Below are 6,000 nucleotides of genomic sequence, written 5' to 3' on the forward strand. Positions count from 1 at the left end.
CTGGGTAATGGATAGAAGCTAGAGAAACTTTGAGGTGCATGATAGAAAAGGCCTGTATTGCCATGAAGAGACTGTTGGTAGATGCTCAATGGTTCCTAGGTAGCCATGGCCAACCCAGTTTCTCCCCTTTTTTCTTCTTACCTGGAGTTCTCAGAATGATAGAATGTGATGGGAATGCAGTATCCTAAAATAGGGAGGACCTTCCCCAAACAGCCCAAGCCTTGTTTCTATCCCTCTGAGGAAATGTAACATCTTGAATTAGGGAGAGACTGAACAGGACAGCCTGAGCTTTGTTCCCTTCTCCTCTAGAATCAGGGTGTCCTTTAAAGCTTTGCCCAGTGATATATTTTTCTCTGAAAGTATATGACCCAGTGTTGGCCACCTTTCTGTGTCCCTCAGCTGTGGTGCAAATGAGGCACATGTCGTTGAGACTCCATCCATTCCAGGCGGATTTTTTTGAGCCTTGGGGGAAAGCTCATGATGGATCCTAGGCTTCTTTTGCCCCTTGCTGCCTATCTGTAAGTAATAAATCTGTTTCATATAACCTGTTGCATGTTAGTGTGTTTTGTCTTATGGACTCAGGTAATCCTGGAGCCCAGCATGCAGTGGGTGGAAGTATTCAGACTCCTATTCCTGTTGGTTGGTATAATGGAGGATCTTTGCTGTCCTCCACATAGCGGGAGTCCTCCCTTGAGATTGGTTATTAGTAAGACTGCTTGACAAAATTGGTGCAGTGAGCAGGGTCCAGTCTGACAGAACGATGACTTTATTGGAGAAACAGGGGGAGTGATAAGCCTTAGTACTCAGCCCTGGATAGAGATGTCAGCCGAGGGATATAGGGTCTAAACATGCAACTGGTTGATTTATGAGGAAGAAAGAATAACAAGTGGAATGTAGATTACATAACTCCTGCCCCTTGCCTCACAGATGTGAGGGAGCTGGCTATATGGACTGAAGCAACAGGAAGAAATGTGGAAACAGGGAAGCATGTGCTCAGTCCCCTGGCTGTTGGGCATTTATGTAATCACTCATTTCTGGAGCTGGAGAGTTCAGGAATTGGGTACTCAGATGGACCCTGAGACACAGGGAACAAGAATGAAGTCCTCAGATGGTCCCTGAGGCATCTAAGAGGGAACCAACAAGTGCAACGTGTGCCTTCACAGGAAGGGAAACTTATGATCTAAGGGACAGATATGGGGAAAAAAAACAAGAAAGGCATATTATCTTGGCTATCTTAGATGGTTGTTCAGGGGGAACAGGACATTTTGCTCTCCTGAAAAAAAATGGCACAAGTAGGGATGGGAGCCAGGTCTCCACATTCCCATTGGAGGCCAATGGCCCTATACTTCTGTCAAGATAAAAGGAGAAAAAATAAACCATTATATCAAGAAGTTTTGGGAGAATGTGGTAATCCATGGTGCTTATCTGCTGGTAGAGTTTATCTCCTTACAGGTGGGGCACTTTGGGCCATTTCCAGTGCTAGTGACCATGGTTACAACCTCTGAGTACATTATAGGCATTGACATTTCAGCTGCTTGTGACACACAATATCACCACCACCTAAGGGGTTATGCCTCCTGACAGCTAAGAATTCAAGCCTTAGCAGTGGGGCATATCCACTCTTGCCTGCCACTCAAGTGTCTGAAGCTCCAATGGGTTATTCAACAAAAGTAGTGCTGCATACTAAGTAGAGAACAGGATATTATTGAGTTAATTCAAAATTTACTATAGAGAAAAATGTTACAACCCATCCTGTTACAATGTAACAGCCCAATTTTGCTGGTCAAAAATACCTTACAGGTATGAAGATTAACAATGGACTGTCACGTGCTGAATGTCAAGTCCACTTGGACAGGAAGACAAAAAAAAAAAAAAAAAAAGAGTATCCCAGATATGGTCATGGAAAATGTTTAACCTTGGCAGTACCCACTCATAAAAAGGAGGCCCAATGGCTGGTAGGCCACTTTGACTACTAGACACAGCATGTACCCTACTTGGGTGTTTTTTGTGTTCCTTTAGTCAAAGTGACTAGCAAACTTAACTTTGAATGGGGCCCTTTGCAGCAGAAGACCTTGGAAGTCATTTAACAAGCCATGGCTCAGGCACTACCTTGAAAACCTTTAGAGACTGCTAACCTGATGAAATTACAAATGTTTGCAACCTCCGTGCATGTTGATTAGAGTTTGTGGCAACAGAAAACTGCCACTGAGATATACCAGCCTGTGAGATTTTGGATATGTAGGTTACCTGAGACAGCCACCAGATATACATCTTTTGAAAGGCAATGTCTTGCTTGTTATTGGACACTGGTGGAGACTGAGCAACTTATGGCAGGGGTGCCACATGTGACAATGCAACCTGAACTTCCCATTCTTACTAGGGTGCTCACAAAACCCCAAAATAAAATTGGATCAGCTCAACAAAGCTCCATTATCAAATGGAAATGGTACAGTCAAGATTGGGACCAACTGGAACCCCAAGGGACCAGTAGGCTCTATGAACAAATGGCTAGCTTACTAGAAAGGACCAAGGAATGTTTAAGGTGTGCTTTGACTCTTCCTGTGGCCACTTGAAGCCCAAGACTCAGAGGGTGCCTACTGACAGTATGACATGGTTTACTGATGACTGCAAAACAACAAGCAGATTGGGTCCACTGGACCGGGGCTACCATCTGGCCAATGTATGGCCATCTTTTGACTGAGACTAAACATGAACATTCTGCCAATGGTCTGCACTAGGTGCAGTGGTGATGGCCATGCAAGCCACCCCTACAATCATATCTTGCTACATTTTCACTGATTCATGGGCTGTTGCTAACAGCCTAGCCATCTGGTCAGGAGAATGGCAATTGAATGACTGAATATTAAAGAACCCACTGTCAGGGGACAAGAACTATGGCAACAGCCTTCTACCTGGAAGGGACAAATATACAGATGCTTCTCCACTTACAATGTGGTTATGGCCCAATAAACCCATTGTAAGTTGAAAAGATCATAAGTTGAAAATGCATTTAACACACCCTAACATACGGAATATCATAGTTTAGCCTGGCCCGCCTTAAATGTGCTCAGAGCACTTACATTAGCCTGCAGTTGGGCAAAATCATCTAACATAAAGCTTATTTTATTTTATTTTTAATTTAATTTAATTTCTTTTTTTGAGATGGAGTCTCGCTCTGTTGCCCAGGCTGGAGTGCAGTGGCGCGATCTCGGCTCACTGCAAGCTCTGCCTCCCGGGTTCACACCATTCTCCTGCTTCAGACTCCCGAGTAGCTGGGACTGCAGACGCCTGCCACCATGCCCAGCTAATTTTTTGCATTTTTAGTAGAGATGGGGTTTCACCATGTTATAATAAGATGTTGAATATTTTGTGAAATTTATTGAATACTGTACTGAAAGTGAAAAACAAAATGGTTATATGAGTACTCAAAGTATAGTTTCTACTGAATATGTATTCTTTGCACCATTGTAAAGTTGAAAAATCATGATTCAAAGCATCATTAGTTAGGTATGTCACTCGAGTAGATACTGAGACTACCATAGCTGTCCTTGAAAAGAACCTATGTCATGTTTTTGGATACCTATGGGACTTCTTTCTGGTTAAAGAACATCCTTCACTCCCCCAGCAACATGACAATGAATATACTCTAGTGGAATATGATGGACTTTACATGCACCCCATCATCTGCAGATGAATGGAGCTATTCAACAATGAAACAGCTGACTCACAAAGCAACTGAAGAAAGAGCATTAAGGGGCTCTTGCAGTGGGTTGGTACTTCCATTTGACTAGGGCAGTACGGACACTAAACACTGCACTCCATCACAAGACAAACACAGCAATGCGGCATATGTTGGCAAACACTGAATTTGTTTGGGGTGGAGGTGGACCAGGTAGCAGCCCAGTTAGGCTGCACCTATGAAATTCCAATCTTGGTGTTCCTGATCATTCATTTTCCTTTAAAGTGCACATCTTGGGGGTGGTTTATGGTTCACACAATAGTACTCCAGACAGAATTTTCTAACTCTTATCAGGAAGTAATGCTTTCCCTGGCATCCTTCCTTCTATGGGATCCCACAGAGGTGGGTGATATCAGAATGTCACCCTTTCCTGGACTAGATGGCTGAGGCCAAAAGATCTGGGTCAAACAACAAGGGCAATCAACGGATGCCTGCAGAGGTAGTGGGCTCAGGACAGGGACAGACAGACTGAGTCATTACACCAACTCAGTGCAATCCCTGTCTGATAGGTAGAGAACATCTGAGGCTGAGGAAAGGAGGAAGGGGAACTATCTTGTCAATTTGTTCTTTCTGTAGGATCATGGAAGCAGAGGCCTGGAATCATGGGACCTTTGTGAGGTTTTCCCAAGCTGGGGACACTATGACATAGTGTTGGATTTGCCATCCTGGACCTTACTCTGTCACTGACCAGAGTGACTCCCTTGTCCTGCCAGTGGTCAACTATGCTGGCAATCCTAACACAATGTATTCTAGGCTTCTTTTGTCTTCCTCTGCTTATCCGTAAGTAATAAATCTGCTTCATGTAACTTGTTGCATGTTAGTGTGTTCTGTCTCATTGGCCTCAGGCAATTGTTAACACTGCAGCCTGTGATGCAGTGGGTTGAAGTGTTTAGAATCCTATTCTTAGTGGCTGACACAGTGATGATCTTTGTTGTCCTTTCTGCAGTGGGCATCTCCTTTTGGGATTGGTTATTAGTGAACCTGCTTCACAATAGAAATATGAACATCGAAGGAGATTCTCTTCCAGAGAAGAAAAGAGGAGAGCTGGAGAGAAGGCCTCCATCTTCTCAGATAAAATATAAATAATCATGAGCAGAATATTCGCAGAAATATGGTGTTAAAGGCCATCCTGGTGAGATCTCAGATGAAAATGAGGAACATGTTATTGGAAACTGGGGAAAGGTGATTTTTGTTATGAAGTGGCAAAGAACTTGGCCAAAGTATGTTCTGTTTTGTGGAAGAAGAACTTGCCAGCAATGAAACTGGAATCTTTAGCCGAGGTACTTTCTAAGTAAAGTGTTGGAGGTGTGGCTTGTTTCCTCCTGAGTACTATAGCAAAATGCGAGAGGAAAGAGATGAACTACAAAGGGAATTTTTAAACAAAAGAAACAAAAAGATTTGAAAAATTCTCAACCATCCATATTGCAAAAAAAAAAAAATCAAACTTTGTTCTAAAGAGAACATCAAAGATGTGGCTAGATTATCACTTGATAAAGAGTTTATGGGATTCTATTAGCAGAAACACTGCCAGTTTGAACTGAAGGGAATGGAAATGGGATAAAATAAAGGCTGCCAAATTTTTGGAATTCTACAGGACAAGATCATAGAGCTATTTGGCTGCAAATGCTTGCTCTTCTTCAAGAAAATGGGAGAATAACCCAAAGGTGATTTCAGTGATCACCAGGGCTGCCACTCCCACCACAGGTCCAGGAGGGAAGGATGTTTCCTATTGGGTTTCAGAAACTGGGGTACTTACAGAGAGCCACATGGAAGGGGCCCTGGCAGAAAGCCATAGGGGCAGGGCCCTGGGAGAGCCCAAGGGGTATGACCACCACACAGAGCCATGGGGGTGACACTGTCACCCCATGGGTCCAGAAGATGGGACCACCACTTCAGTGGATCTGGAAGATGGAGCATCAAACAAAAGAGGATTATTTTCCTTTTTTATTATTTCAACTTTTATTTTAGATTTGGGGGGTGCATGTGCAGGTTACATGGGTTTATTGTGTGATGCTTAGTTTGGGGATATGATTAATTCCATCACTGAGGTAGTAAGCATAGTAACCAATAGTTAGTTTTTCAACCCTTGTCCCCTTCTACCCTCCTTTGTCTAGTTTTCTGTGTGTATTGTTGCAATCTTTATGTCCATGAGTACTCAATATTTAGTTTCCATTTATAAGTGATAGCATGCAACATTTGTTTTTCTGTTTCTGCATTAATTAGCTCAGAAAAATGTCCTCTAGCTGTATCCATGTTGCTGC

At 43.1% G+C, this 6,000-nt stretch overlaps 1 protein-coding gene across 3 annotated transcripts in view; it reads left to right on the top strand.

Annotated features, from left to right (window-relative positions):
- TMEM19 (transmembrane protein 19) overlaps positions 1–5,302 on the top strand; it is a 46,243-nt gene extending 40,941 nt beyond the window's left edge. The window contains exons 11-12 of one of the 3 annotated variants that reach the window (XR_008493077.2): positions 4,316–4,519; positions 4,686–5,302. The gene's annotated coding sequence lies outside the window, so the exon portion shown is untranslated. Of the gene's footprint in view, positions 1–399; positions 519–4,315; positions 4,546–4,685 lie in introns of those variants that run through there. The other 2 variants (XR_010122631.1, XR_010122632.1) reach the window with 2 other exon arrangements.
- Positions 5,303–6,000: the final 698 nt, after the last annotated feature.

Source organism: Pongo pygmaeus, chromosome 10, assembly GCF_028885625.2.
Source record: "Pongo pygmaeus isolate AG05252 chromosome 10, NHGRI_mPonPyg2-v2.0_pri, whole genome shotgun sequence".
Lineage (NCBI taxonomy): Eukaryota > Metazoa > Chordata > Mammalia > Primates > Hominidae > Pongo > Pongo pygmaeus.